General features: G+C 38.7%; 1 protein-coding gene across 1 annotated transcript in view; it reads right to left on the reverse strand.

Moving 5' to 3' along the window:
- Nucleotides 1-9,459, reverse strand: part of LOC108598326 (CG32206) — a 60,029-nt gene extending 50,570 nt beyond the window's left edge. Inside the window, exon 1 of the mRNA XM_033293596.1 lies at nt 9,350-9,459. The gene's annotated coding sequence lies outside the window, so the exon portion shown is untranslated. The remainder of the gene's footprint in view (nt 1-9,349) is intronic.
- Nucleotides 9,460-11,210: the final 1,751 nt, after the last annotated feature.

Genomic DNA, 11,210 nt, shown 5'->3' on the forward strand with positions numbered 1-11,210 from the left:
TGTATACGTGTGTTCGTTAGCCTAAAATCCGCGCTGGTTATAAGCCTGCTATTGTTGGCACTGCTCGTGTTGCTGTTGTTGTTGTTGTTGTTGCTGCTGCTACTGCGAGACGAGCTAAAAACTAATTCGAAATTCATGGGCTCGATTTGCATTTTTGATTACTTGAATACACTACATGCAGTCAGATAGATGTAAAGAGCGCATGGCACACACAGAGCTGGCTATAGAGCCATGCCATGTAGTGTCTTGGCCCGGTTAGCACACACACACACTCACACACGAGCGCTCACACTTGGCCCAAAAGCCTAACCAACGTATTCCTAGCTAAAGGTGTGATATTTATATTTATGAACGCAAATTGTACGGGACACGCTTGGGGAATTTTTGCGTTAGTTTTAAGTAATTGGGCGCCATTTTTATGGCACATGCATACGTGTGTGTGTGTGTGTCAGTGTTTATGTGTGTGTGTGTTGGCCACATGGGGCACATAGCCAAACACATAAATATTAAAATAAAAATAAAATTATAATGTATGCGTTATGGTTTAATTGGCTGCACTAAAACGTGTCTATCGTTAAACATTTTTTTGTTGCGCTCACGTTGTTGCTGACTTTAATTAAAAGTGAGGGTTGAATTGTCGAGGGAGCTAGCTAGCAACTAATATTATGTTAAAGTTTTTAATGTGCAGACAAGCGGGAATAGTAAACGGACCATAAAGTGGACAAAACAAAAACACATTAGACAGTGGATTACAGGTGGCTTGGCTAGAGAAAGAACAGGTAGGGGTATTCAATGTATTCAGCAACTAATCATTCACTTAGTTGGCTGATTATCTTTGATTTGATTTGCTTGATTAAGTTAAATCAAGTCATGCTCAATAATAAATTTCGGAATCGAACTCAAATGAGCAAAACAAACTAAGAGTCTTGCAATAGAGATCAAAAGACTTGGAGTTAGTGCGTCTAGTTCTGGGAACAGCTCAATTAACTTATTCTGAAAACTGAAATTGAGCTCTAGCCATATGACAAATTCCGTTCGCAACCCACTCTGCCTCTTCTACTTGTTGAGCATGCTGTTCACCTGTGGAGCAACCTTCCTCAAACATTGAAGACTATTAAGCCAACACATTTCTAAAATAAAAATAAAATTTAACATGTACTACAACAATCATTGTAAATCATTCATCCTTTTGTTGTATTTTTTCACTAACAAATGTGTACGAAGGAATTTTGTTTTATTTATGCTGCTAATCAATCAATTATAGAACTCATACTCAGCTAATTTCTCACTTACTTTGAGTTATTTTGTTGCCTCTCAAGTAATTTATTTATTGAGCGCACTAGGTGCTAATGTGTGCATATCTTGCATTTCACACAGGCAAACGCTGACAAATAACTCAATTAATACACAACAAACAGCTTTCGAATATTCTGAAATTGTTGCTATTGTTGCTCGTGCTACTCGTGCCTTGATGATAATTGTCTACGTGTTTGCGTGTCACCTGCACATTATTCGCCGGCATTGGCAGTCACATTTTGTCCGCGTTGCCTGTGCGCCTTAATTAGTCAAAAATTTCAACAATGTCTGTCTGGCTGAGCTGTCAAATTGTCAAGCGAGCACACCTACAAATAATTATATGTATTAGCTTTTACGGGTTGCACGCCCCAAGCCAACGCCAAAGCCAAAGTCAGAGCCAAAGCCGCAGCCGCCACCGCAGACACAGACACAGCCGCAGTCACATAAATTACATGCTAGACTCTAGACATTAGCTTTTTGTGAGTGCCGTGTGCTGATTTCTGATTATTGTGGGTCCGGGCGGGTTCACACGTGCCTGCTGTGGCTCTGGCTCTTGTTCTGGCCAACTCTAATCAATGACCCTTATCAACAGACCTCTGTGTCTTTTGTGCTGTCGTGACTGTCGCTGTGTGACTATAATTACAGTTCAAACTGTCAGTGCGAAACGTAAATTGAATTTTAATGCACGTGGCGTATACGCAATCTTTAGCCGACTTTAATGTAATCAATATCCGCACAGCAAACAAACAACTTAGCCCACATTGTGCGCCCAATACAAGCAGCAGGCAAGCAAAAACGCAGTGGCCCCAATTTCACAGCCTTTGTTTGGCCTACTTGCGCACTATGTGCAAGGCAAACGATCTCTGGAGAGAGCTCGCTGCTGCTGCTGCCGCCTGCAATTGCACTCTCAGCTTAAGTGAGGTTACATAAAAGTTTAATACGGACATGCTGATAATTCAAATTGGGAATGTGAACTCATGACGTAAGCTCAAAAAATAAAGATATTTATAGCTTTAAAGTCGTTTGTCAAATATAACTGCCAAACAAAAATATGGGAAGCCAGAAATTTTCTTATTTTATAACGTACTTTATTTTCTGATTGGCACTCAAAGCCAATGGCCGTCATACGTTTGGTCGCTGTTATTGCCTGTCTGTTGCACAATATCTCACATTCCACATTGCCACATGGCCTGTTGATAAGTACACACTTTCTATTTTGCACTCTTGACACTCTATCTATAACTGTAGCTCTGACTGTCAGTTGGTTATGCTTGACATGTGCACTCGTTGGCAAAATATTTGACATATTTGCAAAGTTGTATGTGCGCTCTCGTTTATTACCCAAGTAAATAAAGCACAACGCAAAATATGAAGCATTTAAATAGGCAACTCTGTTTGCCGAGCTGCAATTTATTTAGTTTTTATGCAAATAAAATTACACATGCAACAATTTTTAATTGCTTTGACTTCAAGCGTTTTCAATTTCAATTTCTGTTTGGCAAATATGCATTTAACATTTTTTTTTGTTTTGCGTTGCGTTGCGTTGCAGTTAGCCTCAAGTGCGTGTTGCCTGGCCAACAAGTTTTTAATTAATTGATTGTATTTTTGTGACAGGCAAACAAATAAAAACAAAACATGCTGAAATGAGCAAATGACAAATGCAATGGATAGTAATTCCTCGAAAATGGAAATCATAATTTGAAGCAACTACAGTTGCAGTTGCTGACTATAGTTTGAAAATATTGCTGTTGCCAATAAAATTTGTCATTTCTCTCATGTTACAAACTCTTGATTTCTCATTTCTCAAAACTTGAAACGACAAACTTCAAATTAGCTGCAAAACTAAAAATAAACCCCAACAGCCCTGAAAAGTAAAAGCAAGCAAAACAAATGCACATTTATATGAAAAGCAATTTCTATAAGTGAAAAATTGCAGACATATCTAGACTTTGGGCCAGCACAACTTCACTTGTCATTCGAGCAATTGTGTTGCAGTCCATGTGTGTGTAAACATGTGTGTGTGTGTGTGTAGAAATACTATAAATTATGCGAGTGAGCGTAGCGTAGTAGTGCAGCTGACCAGAAGTCTTATGTAAATAAGTTTATAAGTATATGCATACGTATACGTAAATAATTATAAGTGATATTGGCAACTATACAATATTTGGGTGGTCTCGCTATGAATATGCAAAGTGAACCTAAATGGCGTGTAACAAGCAAAAAGGAAGACGCCAAAAAAAGAAGACAATAACTACTTTGAAGTTTACCAAAGGCAACAAGAGCGCAAAGGAAACAGCGAAAACATATTAAAGACTGGCGCCAAGCTGATCAAATTGATGCTCGGCTTTTGGGACAACAGCCAAGCTGTTGCAGCATATAGACTACGTTTCTATATATATATATATATATAAATGTGTAACTGCTAAAGTTTCGCAGCAAGGAAATGAAATGGATTGTGAGTCGTTATATAAAATAAAAAGAAAAGAAAATAAAATATTATAAAAGATGCGACTGCGAAAAGGGACAGCAATGCAACAGCAGACATGAAGCCGAAGCCAAAGTCGAAGCCACGTAAACAGAGCACAGCACACACGTAACATGGTTGGTTGGCTGGTTGGTTGGTTGGCACAGCAACAATAGCAATCCTATGGGCTTGCAATGGGCACAGTTCAATTTCGAGCTGAACTCAAATTGATAGCAACAGAAAATTGAGCGAAAAGTAAGACTAAGCCATAAATATTTAGAATGGAATTGCACGTAAATTGAAAATCAACCACAAGTCAATAGAGTCGCCATAGCAATTGCATTAAGTTGTCACATGTCTGGTCAGGAAACTACTCCAAGTCCAGCTGGCACACATTGCTGTAGCCCCTCAAATGCAAATTTCATGCATCCGCTTCCGTCAAACTGACTCTTTGACAGAGTAGAAGCGTGCACAAAGCTCAAATGAAATATGCAACTAATTAGCGGCGACCCTGAGCCATTTTCACTCGCTCAGTCGCTCACTCGCTCACTCGCTCGTTCGCTCGCTGGCTGCTCAAAGCGCAATTTTAATTATTTATGAAAACATGCACTGGCCGAATTGTAAATGGCAACTGGCAAGGCAAAGCTTTGGCCAGCATTTTTCATTAGTGCGGGTGTCGAGTGGCCCAAAAGCCCCGCATGTTTTACAATATAATTGCAAACGAGCAAAAGGCCAAGCAGCAAGCAAAAAAAAACTTCCAGCCTGACCGCCGCTGCGGCCTTGAGCTCGTATGTAATTTGTTTTAGCCGAGTTTATGTGCCACCCAGCCACCCAAACAATTTTCAACATGCAAGGCAAAGAGAGCAGTGGCACACACACACACACACACTCATAGTAGTACGAGTTATGTACTCGTATATCATATAGTCGTCGACGATATATTAAACTCGCACACGCCACGGCCAAAAAGAGCAGCAGCATAGAAGACTCTGTGGCGAGGGGGTGAGCAAGTGGGGCCATTTAAAAAGCGAAAGCCAATAAAACATTGCCTACAAAAGTTCGAGGCAGCAGTACAGCCAAAGTTTGTTCAAATGAAGGGCAGAGAACAAGTTGATAGTTAATATTGACATGCAAATGCATGTGCGGGCCTGTTCAACTGTGTGGGTAACAAAGGCATATTTAATGAGCAGCAAGTGGCTCCCAAAAAAATGCAAATGCCAGAACATGCATAAATTTGAGCACTGACAGCGCAAGTTTAGCTACTACATGATAGTAAAATAGTTGCCACGCTTGTTTACATTACATGCATTTACTTTTAGGGCTTCAATAAAAAATCATTGTTTGCTTGACCAGCGAAAAAAGCAAAGCTTGATTGGTTTGCAGCGTTTGTTGCATGCACAGACAAAACTATTTTGCCGTTGTTGTTGTTTTTGTTGTTGCACGCCACACATTTAGCCTTCAACTCTGTGTGGCGCTCTCCTTTTATTGATTTTGCTTTTCAGTTTTTTTCTGCTTGTTTTAAATGTGCAGAGCAGACAAAACGCTTTGGTACAAGGTTTTTTAATATTTAAACGCACGGCAATGGCATCCAAAACAGAATGAACGAAAAAATAAAGCCCAGCCCTAGCGTCCGCCTCTTAGTTACACAAACACAATTCGGAAGTGACCCAAATGCTTAAATCTCAATAAAAGGCCATTTGACTTGAACTGTCAGGCGGGCAGGCAGTCAGACAGACTGTCAGTCAGTCAGTCAGTCAGTCAGTTCGCCGGCTCGTTATTCTATTCTATGCTTTGCTGTTTTGTTGTTTTTAGTCGTCAACAATTTTCTATGCCAAGTGCCGTGTACCTCGGCGACTCACACACACACACACGCAAACCTGCAGCATGCATGTGACTCACTGACTGTCTGTCTGTCAGCTTGGCATACCCGCCTACAGCCTGGCTCTCGCCTAAGCCCCATATATTTCAATGTGAAATTGTGTTACGAAAAAAAAGAAAGAATCACATTCCTTGCCGGCTTTTTGTGCAACGGAAATTGAAAATAGCGCCACGTTTGTATGCCACTCTCCATTTTAAATTGTTGTTTGTTGTTTGTTGCTGCTGTTGTTGTTGCTGTTGCGATTGTTTGTTGTTGTTGCTCATATGGCATGAAAATTTAATTGGAGTAAAATGCTGCTGCACAACTCTCAAAAACTAGTTAGCGTTGCTACAGAGCTGCACAGCTACAGCTACAGCTAAAGCACTGAAAAAAAGTAAAGTAAAGGAATAAAAGAACGAAACTGGCACATAAATCAACGAGAGAGTTTGTCGTGAGATTGAAATGTGCATATGGCATTAGCTCTGCATACATAGTATAAATAAAGGAAAAATATTTATTGCGCATATTTATAACTTTTTAGTTGGGAAAAACGTAGTGCGGCTTAGTTGACTATTGATTAAATGCGCCTGTGTGTATGCAATAAATATTTATATTTGACACAGTTCCCATTTCAATTGGATTTTCAACAGTGAATATAACAAATTCGTAGTATAAGCTTAAGCCCAACTGCATACGAATCAGACTTTTTTCAAAGGGATCCATTTAGTAATGGATTTAAAAATAAAATATTTCGCACCAAAAACTAATGCTTAACATAATAATGTTATGTTATATTAAAAAAGAATTATAAATTGAATTTCAATTTGTATCTTAGTGACAAATAAAACTGTTGACAGCATAAATAAGAAAATAGATAATAAAATTAATTTAATAATAACATTTTTTTTTTGTGAATGTCAAGCAGCTTCTTGTCAGCTTTTTAAATCCAAATTTAAGCATCTTTTTGACATTCTGCCCACAGCTTTATTTTTAAAAATTGCTACCACTGGCCGTCCATACTTTATGTTCATTTAAATAAATAATGCATGGCTTGAGATGTGTGTCCGTTTGGCTAATTTTGCATATTTAATGGCGGCGTGCTAAGAAACTTTGTCATATGCCCTAAAAGCAAACATCAAACAAGTTTTGCCCACGTTGCGTATGAGTTATGCATTATGTGCTTACGTTAAACATGAACCCACCGCCACCTCCTCTGTTTGTGCAACGCATTACGACAAATATTTGTGCATTGGACAACATATTCTGTTCGTTGTCATTCTTGTTACTGCTACTGCTACTATTACTGTTGTTGTCGTTGTTGTTGTTGTTGTTCTAGTTGCTGTGGTTGTCTTTTGAGGTTTTTTTTGCTGCCTAGCACAATAACGAGGTCAGGCCGAAATCTAAGCCCTTAGCTAACCAAACAGCTGATGTCAGCAAAGCATAAATACACACACACACACACACACAAACATGTATATCCGATGTGTGCTTATGTGTGCGTGAACGTAACGTGTTTTTTTGTTCCTACACTTTGATAAATCAGACGGCAAATCTGCAGGGGCCAGCAGCAGACCAAGAAGTGCGCAAACGGTGGGCGGAAACCGAAAACACTCGTGCCCTATGATTTATCAGCAATGCAAGCCGCAGGCGCACACAAAAGTGCCTTATAGACTTGACTCAGGGCATAAATTAAGTGTTTATGCTAAGAGAGAGAGAGAGAGATAGAGAGAGAGACCCCAAGGCCGAGCGTTACTTTTATACAACATTCTAACATTTTATGCATTCCAAAACTGCAAAACAATAAATTCGTTACTACAACGAGCCAAGTTATGTATTGCCTATACAAGGAATAAGCCATACACACACATACAAAGACAGTCAGACAGATATCCAGACAGACATGTATGTCTGAGTGTGTGTGTGTTTACTTAAGAGCAAATGCATTCTGTTGTCTTGAGTGTGTGTGTGAAATGAGCATGCGGGCAAACAGTTCACAGCTAAATGCGGGCCAGGTGCTGAATTTGAATGGTCCGCATGCCAAGTTTGCGTAATCAATTGATAAACAATTGGCATATTATGTACACAGCTGAAGGTAAAGCGCACAGAAACTTCAAACAATGCAGATTTGCTTGCGTAAGTTTACAACGCATTTAAGTCATTTATTAATAATACATAAACAAATTTAAAGCACTTGGAAATTATTAACTTGAAGCCGAATATTTTTTGACTTAGTTTAATTGTTGCACAAAAATGCTCCGAATAAATTTGTTACTTGAAAAACTCATTATTAAGATTTTCATTAGCTTCCCTAAGTAAAATAATTATAGTATAAAATTGTATAAATTTACCCAAATATTTGCAAATAAATATTGAAGCTTCTCCAACGTTTGCTTTTATTATTTTTTCATTACAGCTTTTGGATTGTTTGATTTGGCTTGAACTGCAAATAGTTCCGCAGGCGGCAACATTTAGTTGAGCTGCATAGTTTGCTCTCTAACAAGTAAGACTGAACAAAATTAAAGTGTTTACATAACTTTAATATTTATTGGCTACCAAAATTATCCACATGAAATGGAAATTATTTTAAAATTAGTATTTCAACCACAGAAGTGCCTAAATTATTCATTTTTTTCTCGCCTTGCAATTAATGAAAGCCGCAACACTTTGTCTGAGCACATATTTGAGTTTAGGTAGCAACACTTCACTTTCAAACTAATTTTACGAATTACTTTTCTGGGCAATAGTCTTAGAGAGTGAAAAAATAAACCTTTTTCTCAAAAGTTAACGCACACACTGGTCCGAGATAAATATTTACAGTAGCGATAATTACAATTGATTGTTTGTTATATAAAGATGATGTATTTAGCTAAACAGCAGCAAGTTACTGTTTGACCAAGACAGATACATTTTCTTATAAAAGACTGAAGCTGAAATTCTTATGAATTTTATCCTTTTTGTGTGCAAATGAAGACAGGCCCAAATTCATTGCAAAATGAAAAGCCCATCTTCAAAGTTTATTGGTTGTTGCCTAATGTAATTAATGCCAAGCAGCTAACCAGTTTTTTTTTCAGCCATATCATTTTATTTTTGGCAGACTGTCAACTGCGCTCATCCAAGCTTTAAGCCTATCGTAAGGTTCATTTACAAAGAAACAATAAACTCAAGCGCACTTTGACCTCATATCGTAAGCAATTTTACAATTTTTTATGTTAGCTTAGTCCAAAACGAACATCAGCGTTAAACTATGTCAGGCTGGTCACGAAAAAAACAACAATAAGCAGATCCAATAAAAACAAGAAAATAGAGAATTCAATACGTAAGATATATGTATAATGCAGCTGATGATGCTTCCAGTACATTGTGCCACAAAACGTGGCAGCCACATGACCTGTTTGTGTCTGTGTGCACAGACTCAATGACACAATGTTGTTGTTCTTGTTGTTGTTGTTGCTGTTGCTGTTGTTTTTGTGCTGCTACTATAGCCGGCTTAAGGCTGCTTGGCATTTACTTACGAGCAATTCGTATGTGTGTATGTGTGTGTGTCTCACAGTAAACTAAAAGATAAACTTGTAGACAACAGAGTTTGTTTCAGTGTTGCTGCTCCCGAGGCAAACAGTCGTTGCCTTCGTTGTCTTTGCTTTTGCAACGTCGAGAAATTCGATTTTTCTGATTAGACTTTTACTCAGAGCACTTAGTTTATTTTAGTTGATTTATTTTCTTGCTAAGCTTACTTTAATTTGGCTTCTTGCAGGCTGCTGTTGATAATAATTCACTGCTGTTATTGCAGTTGTTGTTGTTGTGACTTTAATATCTCTTGACAATGTTGTTGTTGTTGCTGTTGTTGTTGGTTTTTCACTTTGTTTCTAGGTTGCTGTTTGTGACATTTTGTCAGTGTGACCGCAAAAACACAAACTGCGACCTTGAATGGCCACACACAGATTCAGATTCAGATTCAGATTCATATGCACTGAAGCAGACAGCTGGACAGGTTGCTTTTGAGCTTTAAGGCGTCATTGCCATGGGCTCAATTCGGTTTTGTAACATTTTAAAGCATCGGCGTAGCCTTGAGCCGAGCACACAGCTTGCGTACAATCAATAAAAATACACACACACACAGACACAGACACTAACACTAACACAAGCGCGCGTTGGCTGACTGACTGACTGCTGGGCGAAGCGGTCACACGTTGCGTATACGTAACGATTTGTATTGCGGCAGCTGCTGCAGCTGATTTTGGCTGATTTAACTCAAGCGCTCAATTCATGCTTGTAACACGCACACACACGAAACACAAATACACGTAAGCACATGGCAGAATCAGCGCACAGGACATGCCCCAACACACAGGACATGCACACGAGAGAAATTATGTTTTGGCTCAAGATAATACTATATAATTTTCTTAGTTGCTGTGTGGCACGTTGCGCGTGACGTTTTTCCGCGCGAGCTTCTACACGTAACGCGTCCTTGTTCCAACTACTGACGTTCAACGCAACGCAACGGCCACAACTCGATTCGTTGACGGGTCCTGGACGCCCCCAAAAAACAGCAGCACAGCAGCAGCAGCAGCATCGCCAGCTACGACAGCAATTCGTAAAAGCTCTCGCTCTCTTTCTCTTTCTGACTCTCTCCTTCCATTCAGCGCACTGTGTAAAAGCTTTGCCGCTCACTGGACTTAGCATTGGCCCAGGCTCTCACTCGCTCTCTTACTCTTCTCTCTCTCTCTCTCTGCTCATTTGCTCGATTGCGTTGGCGTTGGCGTTTTCGTTTTTGTTTTGTTTGCCTGTTTCGTTGGCAAGGTTAACAACAAACGCAGCTGCGTGGCGCCAATATCCCAAAACATCTGATTCCTGTCAAATGCTCGAACATGCGCAATTTGTTTGACAGCTCAAAAATGTTTAGTAGCCTGAATAATTGTGCTGTCAATAGTGCGAGTAGAGCAGAGAGTTTGCAGGCTTTGACCAAGTCTGAGCAGCTAACGAGAGAAAAATGTGTTTTTGAATTGCTTTAATAAATTTCGATCAGCTTAAGTTCCCAATTTAATTAACTGACCTTAGTTCAGAGAGAGATTTGTAGGAATAATTAAAGCAAATTCGAACGAATAGAATACACAGCTTGTCTGCATTTAATTTAAGCTTAAAATGTATGTAATAAATTGTTTGCATAAGGTCTAAATTGAACAAGAATTGAAGCACCTTGAAAAAGTGAAATTGTTGCACACTCTTCGACGAGAATAAAATTAGTTTTCGAATAGCTTTAACCAATTTTGATATACATTTTTATAAAATAAATAAATGTTTGATATTTAGAATATTATAACAACATTTAGCTTAATACAGGTTTTGTCTTCAAATATTTTATCTTAAATTGTGTCTATTAAGCATAATTTAAGAAGAATAGATTGGATTTTAGTTGAATATTATTTATGGCTCAACAAAGGGCGGAGAATAAGTGAATGACTGGTCGAAACGATTTCTTCTAACTTCCTAAGAAACTTTATGTATTTATCTTAATTGTAGCCTAGAAAATTAATTCTATGGTACAATTGGTATAGCCAGAGCAACAAAGGCCTTCAGGCTGTCCTAAGAAAC

This window comes from Drosophila busckii, chromosome 3L, assembly GCF_011750605.1.
Source record: "Drosophila busckii strain San Diego stock center, stock number 13000-0081.31 chromosome 3L, ASM1175060v1, whole genome shotgun sequence".
Classification (NCBI taxonomy): domain Eukaryota; kingdom Metazoa; phylum Arthropoda; class Insecta; order Diptera; family Drosophilidae; genus Drosophila; species Drosophila busckii.